This window comes from Prionailurus viverrinus, chromosome X (genome assembly GCF_022837055.1).
Source record: "Prionailurus viverrinus isolate Anna chromosome X, UM_Priviv_1.0, whole genome shotgun sequence".
Classification (NCBI taxonomy): Eukaryota; Metazoa; Chordata; class Mammalia; order Carnivora; family Felidae; genus Prionailurus; species Prionailurus viverrinus.
The window spans coordinates 76,286,898-76,300,448 of NC_062579.1; the positions used below are offsets into that span (position 1 = coordinate 76,286,898).

General features: G+C 39.1%; 1 pseudogene; it reads left to right on the plus strand.

Moving 5' to 3' along the window:
* The first annotated feature begins 1,703 nt into the window (after window positions 1–1,703).
* Window positions 1,704–13,551, plus strand: part of LOC125157021 (ER membrane protein complex subunit 3-like) — a 33,998-nt pseudogene continuing 22,150 nt past the window's right edge.

Consider the following 13,551-nt stretch of genomic DNA (forward strand, 5'->3'; position numbering starts at 1 on the left):
TCTAAATTCCAGTTAGTTAACATACAGCACAATACTGGTTTTAGGATTAGAATTCAGTAATTCATCACATACATATATCACCCATTGCTCATCATAACAAATGCCCTCCTAAGTGCCCATCACTCATCTAGCCCGTACCCCACCTCACTCCCTCCATGAGCCCTCAGTTTGTTCTCTAACTTTAAGAATTTCTCATGGTTTGTTTCCCTTTCTCTTTTTTTCCCCTTCCCATGTTATCATCTGTTTCTTAAATTCCACATATGAGTGAATACAAAGTACACTCTAGCTCCATCCACATCATTGCAAATGGCAAGATTTCATGCTTTTTGATGGCTGAGTAATATTCCATTATATATATTTCTTTCATAAGTGTTTCTTTCATAACATTTCTTTCATAAGTGTTCTATAGTTTTCAGAGTACAGGTCTTTTACATCTTTGGTTAGGTTTATTCCTAGATATCTTATTGTTTTTGATGCAATTGCAAATGGGATTGATTACTTGATTTCTTTGCTGCTTGGTTATTTTGTAATTGCAACAGATTTCTGCATATTGATTTTGAATTCTGTGACTTTGCTGAATTCATGTATTAGTGCTAGGAAATTTTTTGCTTGAGTCTTTTGGGTTTTCTATATAGAGTATTGTGTCATTTACAAATAGTGGAAGCTTAACTTCTTCCTTTCCAATTTGGACGCCTTTTATCTTTTTTTGCTGTCTGATTTTTGAGGCTAAGACTTCCAGTGCTATGTCAAATAGTAATGATGAGAGTGGACATCTTTGTCTTGTTCCTGACCATTGGGGAAAGGCTTTCTTTCCCAAAATTTATTCCACAGACTAATCATAAAAATAACAGAGTATGCCTGCACTCTTCAACACCATCAGGTCATGAAAACAATCTGGTACTTCCTCAAAATGTTCCCCATAGAGTTACCATGTGACCCAGATATTCCACTCCTAGGTACACAGCCAGGAGAAATACCAACATATGTCAACATAAAAAGTTGTACATGAATGTACATAGCATCATTCATAAAGTCAAAAGTGGAAACAACTCAAATGTCCATCAGTTAATACATGGATAAATTGTCATATAATATAAATTGTCATATAATATTTGGCAATTAAAAGGAATGATGTAGGAATGAATACATACCACAATATGGATGAACCTTGAAAATGTTAAGCCTAGTGAAAGAAGTCTAATATGTAAAAGACCACATGTTATATGGTTCCTTTTACATGAAGTGTCCAGAGAGAACCATTCTGTTCTTTACATTCTGACTTGCTGAAAGCTCTTTCTGGTGGATTTGGGTAACAGCCCCACCCACTTTCCTGACCCATAATGTTCAAGCTGCAGTTCAGGTTTTTGTCACTAGATGACACCAACTTACCAGCATCATCAAAGTTCTCTACTGAGAATGGTCTGCAAAGAGAAAAAAAAAAAAAAATCTCTGGAACACCCTGGCTTTGAACATATAAAGAATGGTTCTAATCCTGTCTGATGAAATTGATAGGTATAAAATAAGATTGTGAAAATATGTAGTCTTGTGTCTGCAGATGATAAAACACCAGGTGACACTAGCACACATTGGCAGTCTGGCCTGTGTGCAAGCTCAGTACAAGTCAGAACAGAAGGGCTGTGACTGACAGAGAATGAGCATCAGAATGAAGAGTGGGCAGCAGTGCCCTGTGTTATGGAAAAAGGATGACAAACCAGGTGGGAGAAGATCTGGGCAGCCTGCGCAACAATGGAGCAATGGAGGGTGAGCACCTTGTTCTCTAGTAGGGACCCTCTGTACAGTCCACACTGTACATCAGCAGATAGTGATGTGGAAGAGACAGATCAATGAACAAGTTGAAGTTTGGGGTCTGCAGTGAATGGATTTGCTTTAATATACATGTGAATTTTATAAGTAGAATTGAAATCATAGTAAACACAACCATTTCATATTTTTTACTGTATGTAAAATGTACTCATTTTAATTAATAAAAATAAATGTGATGTCTTTGGAAGTCATATCCAGGATGACAGCTCTGAGAGTGAGACCAGGGGGCTCCACAAAGGGGAGGGAGGATGGAGGTTGGGAGCTTGACTTCATGGGATCAGCCATATTTCTGGATTTTCACCTACCTGGAACACTCTGTCTGTATCCATCGCTTTTCTAGGATATAAAAAAAAATAGATTTTCTGGAATATCCGTACCTGAGATTGGAGATCCATCTCGTCTGAGTAGAAAGGAAAGCCACAACTGTGAGAGTATATGGAGGTGATAGAGCTAGAGGGGATATAGAAACATACACGCACACACAGAATAAATTCATTTTTTAAGTTTATTTATTTATTTTGAGAGATAAAGCATGTGAGTAGGGGAGAGGCAGAGAGAGAGGGAGAAAAAGAATCCCAAACAGCCTCCATGCTCAGACCAACTCTGGACTCCACCTCACAACTGTGAGATCACGAACTGAGCCAATATCAACAGTTGGATCCTTAATGAACTGAGCCATCCAGGCACCCTACAATTCAATTTTTTAAGAGGAAATTGAATGGTTTAATTTGTGGAGTCAACAGTTGTTTGTTCTTGATTACAGCATTCAACAGGTAAATCACATTCACATCTTGGTACATAAGTGGTACCCTGCCACTTCCTTGAGACAGTTGATCCAGATAGAATTATTCCTGGCCAACACTTACCTATGTGTCTGCCAGAAATTTCCCTCTGTCCCTTGAATAGACATGTAAACTCTCTCTTATCAAGAATTCGTCGGGGCGCCTGGGTGGCGCAGTCGGTTAAGCGTCCGACTTCAGCCAGGTCACGATCTTGCGGTCCGTGAGTTCGAGCCCCGCGTTGGGCTCTGGGCTGATGGCTCAGAGCCTGGAGCCTGCTTCCGATTCTGTGTCTCCCTCTCTCTCTGCCCCTCCCCCGTTCATGCTCTGTCTCTCTCTGTCCCAAAAATAAATAAACGTTGAAAAAAAAGTTTTTAAAAAAGAATTCCTGGTAAATGTATTTTCTTCAATTCAATAGCCATATACAGTAGAGCACCACGGATTTGTCAATGGATTTGATATGTTATGAACCCCAGATCAAGATCTCACATTATTTAACCTTGTCTTTTATGATCCAAAGGGAAGTTTAGAATCCAGCAGGGTCTCAGTGTCACCAATTTTCACTGAAGAGTTATTAAGCCATGGAAAGGGTTTGCTAATTTTCTGCTGGCTCTGGGTATTTACTTTGAACACAGTTTATTTGAATAAGGTTTTGAACATTTGCTCTGTATGTCATTTTGTAGGCTTAAAATAAAAAAAAAACACAGGAGTTTAAATTTGCTCATCTAGGGTTTACATTTTTGGTAATGAAAATGCATTATTTGAGTAAAGAAAGCTATAAAACCCTAACCAAAAATTAAAAGTAAAATACAGGGTATTGGATCCCAAGAAAACAAGAGTTTCCTCTGGCAGAAGTCAGGCTGACTGCACATAATAATTAGGTATAATTGACAATGCCTTTTCCACAGATTTTTTTTGCCAAGTTTGTATATTTTCAGTAGCTTAAGTTTTCCCCTTTTCTCTGATTTTCATTACTACCATCACTATGAGGAAAATTTAAAACATCTCAAAAACAGCTATTTCCAAGTAACACTATTCCAAGTAACAGCTATTTCCCAGCACACACTCCTTATATTTCCTCTGGTTTCAAATATGAAAGAGATCTCAGCTCAGACAAGAAGGATCTTTGCCATACAGCCACCAGCACATGCATCCTCCTCTTTATTCTGAAAGGCTCCAGTTTACATGAAAATTACAAGGCAAATATTTCTCCAAGTTTCTAATATAACTAATCACTCCTTTTCTTCAAAAATAGAGGTCTATGATTCCTTTTTGAACATGCCTTCAAAGTGGAGGTCTTTGGTCATGAGCTCCTCTTCAACATTATCTAGTGCCTGCTGGTGATGTGCCAGTTCTATAGGTTCCTACTCTGTCTTGAAAGCTTTGTTGTTGTCTGTGTGCATGTTCTTGGTGGCTCTAGTTTTCTGCTGCTGAGTCAAATGTGATTGGCCAGCAGCAGCATCTTGGCCCAAAATCAGAGTAAATGCTCTGACGCCCAAATACATTGGGGAAATACCAGGATGCAGAACTAATCCAGAATGCATCTAATGAAAATAGCTTGATTCATTGCTGTAGTCTAGATTTAAAATGATGGGTCAGTGAAAAAGAGATCTTGCCTTGTGATAGAGCCTGAAAATATAATGCTGATCCATTAACCAATAAGAATCATAGGGAGGGCATTTGGTTCATTGTGTCTATGAGGATACTGGGATGAGACCTTCATTTTACTTTTTTTTTAAATAATCCATTCTCATGTTGTTGAAGTAATATTTTCTGTATTGTTAATTGTAAAAAAATATTGTGCCTATTATTTGATTGTAATGTTCTCTGAAAGCATGTTGAGGTTCTAACTCCAGGTACCTATGAATGGGGCTTTATTCAGAAATAGGGTCTTTTCAAACACAATCAAATTAAGATTAGGTCGTTAGAGTGGCTCCTAATCTATATAATTTATGGCATTATAAGAAGGTGAAAATGCCACTGAAGGCAAGGACACTAAGGGAAAACATGTGATTGACAGAGGCAGAGACTAATGTTGCTGCAAGCAGTGAACACCAAGGACTGATGGTCACCACCAGAGGCCAGGAAGAACAAGGAGGATTCTTCCTAGTGTCTTAAGGTACAAGGCCCTACTGACACCTTGGTTTCAGACTTTCAGAATCCAAAACTATGAGAAACTCAATTTCTGTTATGTAAAGCTACTAGTTTGTGTATTTTATTATAACAGTCCATGGAAACTAATATAGCACTTTAGTTTTGTTTCTTTCTCTTAGATTTGTTGCACTGGTGTGATTAACAATAAGGTGGTATCTTATGATGTGAGCAGCAGTAGCACGTGCTGGTTAGATGATTTTACACAGGAGCCACACTTTGTGTTCAAATATAAGCCTTGAAATGTCCTAACCCTGTCCTTGCTGTGCCTCAGTTTCCTGATATTGAAACTGTTCCTTCTCATAAGTTGTGGTGAGGATTAATGAGTAAGGATAGATTTAGCCCTCACATCACCAGGGTGCTTGGGTGGCTCAGTACATTAAGTGTCTGACTCTTGATTTTGGCTTGGGTCATGATCCTAGTTGCTCAGCATGGAGCCTCCTTGAGATTCTCTCTCTCTCTCTCTCTCTCTCTCTGCCTCCCTCTGCCCCTCTCCTCAGCTCTCTGTCTCTAAAAAAACAGTATTGGGCAACAATAAATATTAATCATGTTACTATTAATATCATGACAGAATGGACCATTAATTTTCAACTGCCATTTGTATTATGTGCATTTATATTATATGGTTTGCATCGACTTTCACAATATAATATTTATCATAAAAAGCAGCTTACAAAGCTGAAAGTAGATTTTATCATTTCTTTTCTTAAATATAGTTACATTTTCAAAGTAAAATTTCTGGAAAAAAATATGCAAATGGAAACAGTGCTTATCCCTGAGTAAAAGACTTTTAAGGGTTTCCAATGATTTTTTTCCTGCCCTGTATTTTCCATTTCTCTTTACAACAAAAGTACATGGGTTTAGAAGTGAAAAAAGAACAAGAAAAAATAAATATCCTCCACCATTCTTGTAGGATAGTGAGTCTGCATCAGATGCAGAATATCCCTAAAGAAAGGGTATAAGGTAATAAGGTGGTTACAATATTAATGTTAGAATCTACTCATGACAACCCTACTTGGGTGGCTCAGGGTCAATACAGATACTCAGGGAAAGTGAAAGCAAGTCCCACAAATAAATATTACATTAAGAAAACCTCTGGTATCTCTACTTCCCAGGAATTAGTGAAGGTCATGAGAGGAAAACACTTTTCTCTTGTTTCCAAATAAAGCCCTTTGAACCGAAAGCAGTCTCATGGGTTTAACCTTCCAGTTAGCCAAACAGGCAACCCGCAAGGGAGGCAAAGAGGGAGACTGCAGGACACTGCCCAGAGCTTAGCCCCAGAGCTTCCAGAGGGCAGATGCTTCAACAGTGAGATTCAAGGGGAACTTCAGTCACAGGCTCCCTCAGCCCAGGGCCCAGGGCAACCAACACATGGGGATTAAAACAGGTTTGAAGCACCTTCCTTGTGCAACTAAAATAGTAAAATGAAAGGAAAAAATATATATATATATGCCCAGCACATACCATACAAAGAAGTTCAAGTTTAAAACCAGATGCATGCCTTACCCATCCTAGGGATTTGAGTGTTAGTCTGGACACTGGAAAATGAACTCCCTGTAATTACTGTTATCTTTCACCAGTTTGGCTCAGATTAGGTTCTGGAGGTATAGGTCCAGATGAATAACAGTGTGAATGAAAGCCAGAAAATTAGGCCTGGGGGAAAGGAAGATGTTTCATGTTCAGGATGTACCTGACAATAATTTATTATGACTGGAACCTGGGAACTAACTGTAAGACATAACATAGCTGATTAATAACATGACTGAAAACAGTATCACATCTGCTGATTCTGTTAGTGCTCCTAAAGCATGTAAAGTGAGAAAATGGGCATGTCCATGTCAGAAGCTCTGAAAGAGAGTACACATGGCAAGGAGAAATAAATGACAGATAATCTGTTGAGATGTGAATGTGGATATGTTTTCCTTATGTTTCTTCCTTCCTCCTTTCCAGTAGGTAGTCAGGTATCTCTGAAAAAAAAAAAACGTATAAAACATAGTTTATGTCTTACATATACCTACATCTTTATCTCATGTTTATTAAATGTAAATTAGATGTCAGCTGTAAGTCACTGTCAGTCCAATTCTATATCTATATCCATATCTTCCCTGTCTTGATAGTGAGACTGGATAACTGGAAATTTCCATAGGCAGCACGGTGGATGTTAGTGCCCATCCCATGGTGTGCTGAGGTTTGACCTCAAATGGACTCCATTCCAAGCAAATTTTATCAAAGCTTGACACTGTGTCTTGGAAACCCAGTATCTCAACAGGAAATAATTTGGTTGAGGAGGGAGGTAGTACCTGGGAAACTGGCATTGAGAGGCTACAGTCTTCTCCTATGGAGACTCACACCCAGATGGAGAGTGAAGGATGAGGTAACACTTGTGTGGTTTCAGTCCTAGACCTCTCATGAGTGCAAACACTTGTGTGGTTTCAGTCCTAGATCTCTCATGGGTGCAAACTAGAGGTTTTACTTTCTCTTTAGTCCATGGCCAGGTTGTGTGGTAGATTTCAGAAATGAGTTTGTGTCTGCCTTATCCCTAGGATGGTGGCCCCTCCCATTCAGCCCTATGGGGGGAGGGTCCATCTGAGGTGACATGGAGTTTCCACTTCATTTAAGACCTTGTCTCCTAGTTGTGGGACCAGATCCACAGGAGGAAGAGGAGAGATAGAGTTCTCAAAGACTGGAGCATAAGACTGGAGCCCTGATATCAACATCTAAATCTCCTGACTTGGTGACACAGTTTTCATATGTCTCTCACAATATAACAAAGAGAAACTTAACATGTCTGACTTCCTATTCCTTCTATTTCCCTTGCTGCTGTGACCTATAGGTTAGAAATTTCTGCTTAGCCCTGCATGTAGGCATGTTAGTAATTGAAGGAATTTTGCTTGCAGCTAAGATTCACAAAAACCACTCTTTATTCAAAACCTACCTCACCCAAGGAGATAAGTAAGTAGCAAGAGTAGTAATCATCTCAATTCCTCAAGATTGTGGAATTATCTTAACTCGGGGGGAGTTGAAACCATGTTTCATAGGGTTAATGAGGCTGAAACTCGCACAAAATTTAAAGCTTGTGTATCAGGGAACCATTTCTCTGTAATCAGCTATTGTGTCTTCTTAGACTCCACTAACAAACGCATTAGCTGTGTCTACAGAAGCCTGGACTCAATGTCAACTGATATGGCTCCAGCCTAGGAACAAGCAGGACTGAATTCTTTACCAGAGATAAAAAGGCCAAGACACTATCAAGTTTATACTGGCTCTCAAAGCATGTCCACAGCTCCTTCATCTTGTCCTAAGATAACCTTCTGATGCCAGGGTCTGAATTTTGCCTCATTTTGATGTTAAGTCTCCATTAAGAAGTGAAAATTGGATATATGTTACATATATGTTTGCTTGATGCACATGCTCCATCTTTCCTCATGAATAGTCATTTTTCCTCATCCTTCCCATCAAAATATATGTAATCTCAACTCCTGTGATTATAAAATACTCATCCCTTTGTGGAGGCTGGCTTGAGGCTTGTCTTCCCATCTCTTCATTTGTCTGCCTCTCAAATAAACTCTTCCCTGCTGCATACCTGATGTCTCAGTGATTGGCTTTCCTGTGCTTTAGGTATACAGACATGGGTTTGGTTACAACATAGTCACCTCCACAACTGTTCCACTTATGCCTGACACACCAGTATAACTCACCTCTTTCTCCTGTCTACAGAAGTACACCGAGTGAAATTCCTCAATAAACCAGTGGTGAAGGAAATTTTTCCAGCTATAACTAACAACCCAGAAACAATCAGGGAGTGAAATAACAAAAACTCAATAAGCTGTGTAAACTGTAAAGATCTAGTTGGATTTTTAAAATGATTCATTATTATGGAAGCATCCCATCAAAGAAATAGAAAGGTGGTCTTAGGAGATACACAAACCCATCAAAGAAATGGGAAGGTGGTCTTAGGAGATACACAAGAGGGAAAGTTTTTATAGAAGGAAGTTTCAGCAGGAAAGAGTTACAGTTGGAATCTGAAAGGAGTCTACTAGAGAAACATGAGGTACTGATGTTTTAATGAAGTCAAGGGGAATTTTCTAGCAAAACTCCTTCTGGCTCAGGGAAGATCAGCCCTTTGTCCTATTCAGTCCTTCACCTGACTAGATGAGGCCCATTCACCTAATGGGAAGCTAACTGCCTTATTCAAATTCTACCCCTTAAATGTAAATATTATTCAAAACACTTTCACAGAAATATCCAGAATAATGTTTGATCAAATATCTGGGCACTGTGGCTCCACCAAATTGATACATACAATCTATCATCACAATTATTAATTTGCCTAGATTTCCATATTAGATTTGAGATGTGATTAGCAATGTACTGAACCTAGGGAGTAAAATGCCCCCTATAAAAAAACTACAGTTCATCAGAAAATCATTCACTAAAATAAAATAGTTTAGTGTTTTTCAACTTTATTTGTGTGGTTCAAATTGAATTATGGAGTTTCTTGGGGTTTCACCTTGATGAATTCCTGGTTTCTTGGGTGGTAAAAAACAGGGAGAGATCATGTATGAGTGTGTGTGCGTGTGTGTGTGTGTGTGTATGTGTGTGTGTGTGTGTGTGTGTGTGTGTGTGTATTTTTGAAGCTGTGAGGAATATTTAATGTGAGGAATGGGTGAGACGAATTACTGTGGGTTATGTCAATCTTCCTCAGTTCCTAGCACATGTTAGGAGTCAAGTCAGGTTGGTTGCTGTTTGTTTTTTCCTAGTTCTCTTTGGCCAGCTTGGTTACCATGGTGATCCAGTAACTGCTGTTGGGTTTTGTACAGACTGAAATGCATTTATGATTTTTGCTTAAAGCACTCATCACTATGATATTTGTTAACTGTCACTTTTATAATGTTGTAATTTCTTGTAGATTTAGAAATTGACATTCAAAATTTAGATAGAGCTTTTCCCTTTTCCCCTATCATTGACCTATTTAGTCATGTATTTATTTTATTAGTATGAATCATATTTTTGTATTTTACTCAAATAGTTACCCTTTGACATTATAATTATGTATTTTGAGTGTCACACTGTCACACAATTGGGCAGTGCTAGCCCGTTCAAATTGGCTTCTGTGTCCACTTGCTGCCTCCTGTGAATTCTCTGAACATGAGCTTTGCTCTGTGAGTCTGATTATCTCCCAATCTGTAGAAAGAAAGTACACTAAAACCTTGGATTGCTAGTAACTTGTTCTGTGAGTGTTCCACAAGATGTGCAAACATTTCTAATAAATTTTAACTTGATAAATGAGTGATGTCTTCAATATGAGTAGTATGTGAAGCCAAATGTCACATGATCACAACTGAGCCAATGGTTCTCTCTCTCTCTTTCTCTCTCTGTCTGCAGGATTGTGGGTGATCGTCTCCCATGCTCGGATGCTCAGGCTCAGGCCGCGGTGTTTGGCAGAAATCAGTGAGTTTTCAGAATGTTGGAAGGTGCCCACAACTGGTACTAGTGTATTTTTTGTCACTTCAAAGCACCCATGGACAGTCCTTTTCTTTTCCACACAAGAGTAAGCTTAGGAATGCTTTGCTTCATTCTAGGTTAGGCTGCCTGTATGTATAGACCTTTACCTCTGCTGCCTTATTGCCAGTTACATTAAATCCAGTATATGACAAGAGTTTATCAATACTGTACTGTAGTCAACATCTGTATGAGTGTATACAATGGCCCCCATGAATAAAAAGATTCTATTGAGCCAAGAGATAGCAGTGATTTCATTAGTGATAGTGAAAATTGTCCTACACAATGACCCTCCTCTCTTGTCTCCCTCACACCAGCCACGAAGGTTTTCAAAGGTAAGTGCAGGTTAATTTGTTTATTTTTCTTTATATTTTGTATTTTCTTTATTATTTTGTATTATGTTACAGTCTTGTAATAATTTTTATGTGAATATTTTTGGGTTTTGTAATGAATTATCAGAGTTTCCATTATTTCTTATGGGGGAATTCACTTTGATATACAAATGCTTTGGATTATAAACATGTTTCCAGAACAAATTATGCTCACAAACCAAGGTTTTACTATAATGTTTTTAGGGGTGCCTGGGTGACTTAGTTGGTTAAGTGTCCAACTCTTGATTATGGTTCAGGTCATGATCTCATGCTTTGTTGGTTTGAGCCCCACATTGGGCTCTGTACTGACAGTGTAGAGCCTACTTGGGATTCTCTCTCTTTCTCCCTCTCACTGTCCCTCTCCCACTTGTGCTCTCTCTCTCTCTCTCTCACTCAAAACAAATAAAAAATGTTAAAAAAACAAATAAACTTTATTTTTAAATTAATTTTTATTGTTTATTTTTTAAATTTTTGAAGTTTTATTTATTTTTGAGAGAGAGAGAGAGAGAGAGAGAAAGAGCGAGCAAGCAAGCAGGTGAGGGGCAGAAAGGAGGGAGACACAGATCCCCAAGCAGGCTCCAGGCTCTTAGCTGTCAGCATAGAACCTGACGCCGGGCTTGAACTCACAAACTGCGATATCATGACCTGAACTGAAGTCAAACACTCAACTGACTGAGCCACCCAGACGCCCCTAAAATAAGAAAGTAATATTTCACCTCAGAGCAATCCTCTGAGGATTTAAAGACAAAAAGTTTAGCAATGCTTATTTCATTCTGTTGAAGTGATGCTTTGGATATGAACATCATAATATGACTACTAGAAAGAATACTTGGACAGAGAGCAGCAAGCAGGAATGGGCCAACATTTCCATGATGTGAGAGCTTCAGGGTCACTGCTATGTGAGGGAGGGGTCTAGGGGATGGAGCTGGGGAAGAAGCACAGCATCATTTCAAAGCTTCCAGGGACCTGAGTAGGGACTGGCCACCACATCCTGTCCCATTTCCCTTGCCTTTCATGTGCTCTCTCTTCCTCTCCCTTTCCTCTCTATTCCATGTGCTATCTGATCCCCTGACTGTCCCTTCTAGTTGAACATCAAAGCAGTGTGTGGACTCTGACCCCAGAAAGAAGAGTTGAAAGAGAAAAACCAAATAGGATGTTCAGTGTGCTTGACAATTTCCTGGAGCAAGAGTGAAGAGAACAGGATCCCATCACTGAGACATTTTAGGTAAGTCACTGCCCTTCCTGCAGTGTCTTCTGTACAAAGGTAACAGTATTCAATGTTCCCAGCCATCCAGGAGTATTATTAAGTGTGAACCCATGTAGGAAAGGAATGTGTGGTCATAGTTGTAAGGGAAAAACTGGTGCCCTTTTGAGTAATTCTATTAACAGAGACATCCCACATATCACAGAACTCAGCATTAAACTAATGATACACAAACGTCAGATGTTTATGTCAGGAGTTTTCCAAGTATTGTCCATCAAAATTGGAACAGGTGATTGCTAAAAGAGCCGGTAAATAGGTCCACCCTAGGTCTGTTGTACCCAAACGAGTAAGGTGGGTTGGGAGGTGTCTAAATTTTAAATAGCTTCTTTTGTATATTGTGGTATTTATCCAAGTTAGAAAGTCACTACTGTGAATTGCAACAAGGTGTTCTTAAAATTTTGAATCCTTTCATGTCTTATTTTAGTATAGATTTGTCCTGCAACAGAGCTTTTTGTATCTGTGTCTGCTCCCAGTGTATTAAAAAGGAACAGTTTTTTTTATCTTCAGTCATTCTTATTCAATGTTTCATGTGAGGGAGGCTACAGTAGTTTCCTAAGGGTACCATAACAAAGTACCACAAACTGAATGGCTTAAATTATAGAAATTTATAGTTTCATACTTCTGGGGGCTAAAGCCTGTAATGAAGGTGTTCCCAGAGCCAGGTTCCCTCAACGTCCTTTTGGGGACTCTACCCATGCCTCTTTATATCTTTTCGTGGTTTGTTGGCAAACTGCATATTTTGGCTTGCAGTTGTATGACTCCAAACTCTGCTTTCATGGTATTATCCCTGTTCTGTCTTCATATGGGTGTCTTCTTATAAAGATTCTGATCACATTGATTGATTTGGGGACAGACTATATTCTAGTATGATCTCATCTCAACTAATTATATCTACAACAACCATACTTCAAATATGGTTACATTGAGGTACTGAGTGTTAAGATTTCAACATATCTTTTTTTGTGGTGACACACCTCAACCCCATATCAGGCACTGCTGTGAATGCAACACACCAAACAAGATGAATGAGTGTCCCTAGTGCTTTGTATGTAGCTTGAAAAAACTTGTAATAAGCAGGAAAGGAAATGAATAAGCACGACAATTTCATATTGGAATTAACGGTTTCAAAAAGAGAATGTTTCAAAAACATTTTTTTGAATAGAAAATGAAAAAAAAGGGGCGCCTGGGTGGCGCAGTCGGTTAAGCGTCCGACTTCAGCCAGGTCACGATCTCGCGGTCCGGGAGTTCGAGCCCCACGTCGGGCTCTGGGCTGACGGCTCAGAGCCTGGAGCCTGTTTCAGATTCTGTGTCTCCCTCTCTCTCTGCCCCTCCCCCATTCATGCTCTGTCTCTCTCTGTCCCAAAAATAAATAAACGTTGAAAAAAAAAATTAAAAAAAAAAATGAAAAAAAAGTTAGAGAGGGAGGGAGGCAAACCATAAGAGACTCTTAAAAACTTAGAATAAACTGAGGGCTGATGGGGGGTGGGAGGGAGGGGAGGATGGGTGATGGGTATTGAGGAGGACACCTGTTGGGATGAGCACTGGGTGTTGCATGGAAACCAATCTGGCAATAAATTTCATATTAAGAAAGAAAGAAAGAAAGAAAGAAAGAAAGAAAGAAATCTATGGAAGAGTTTAGAGGAAGTAGCATTTTTGACAT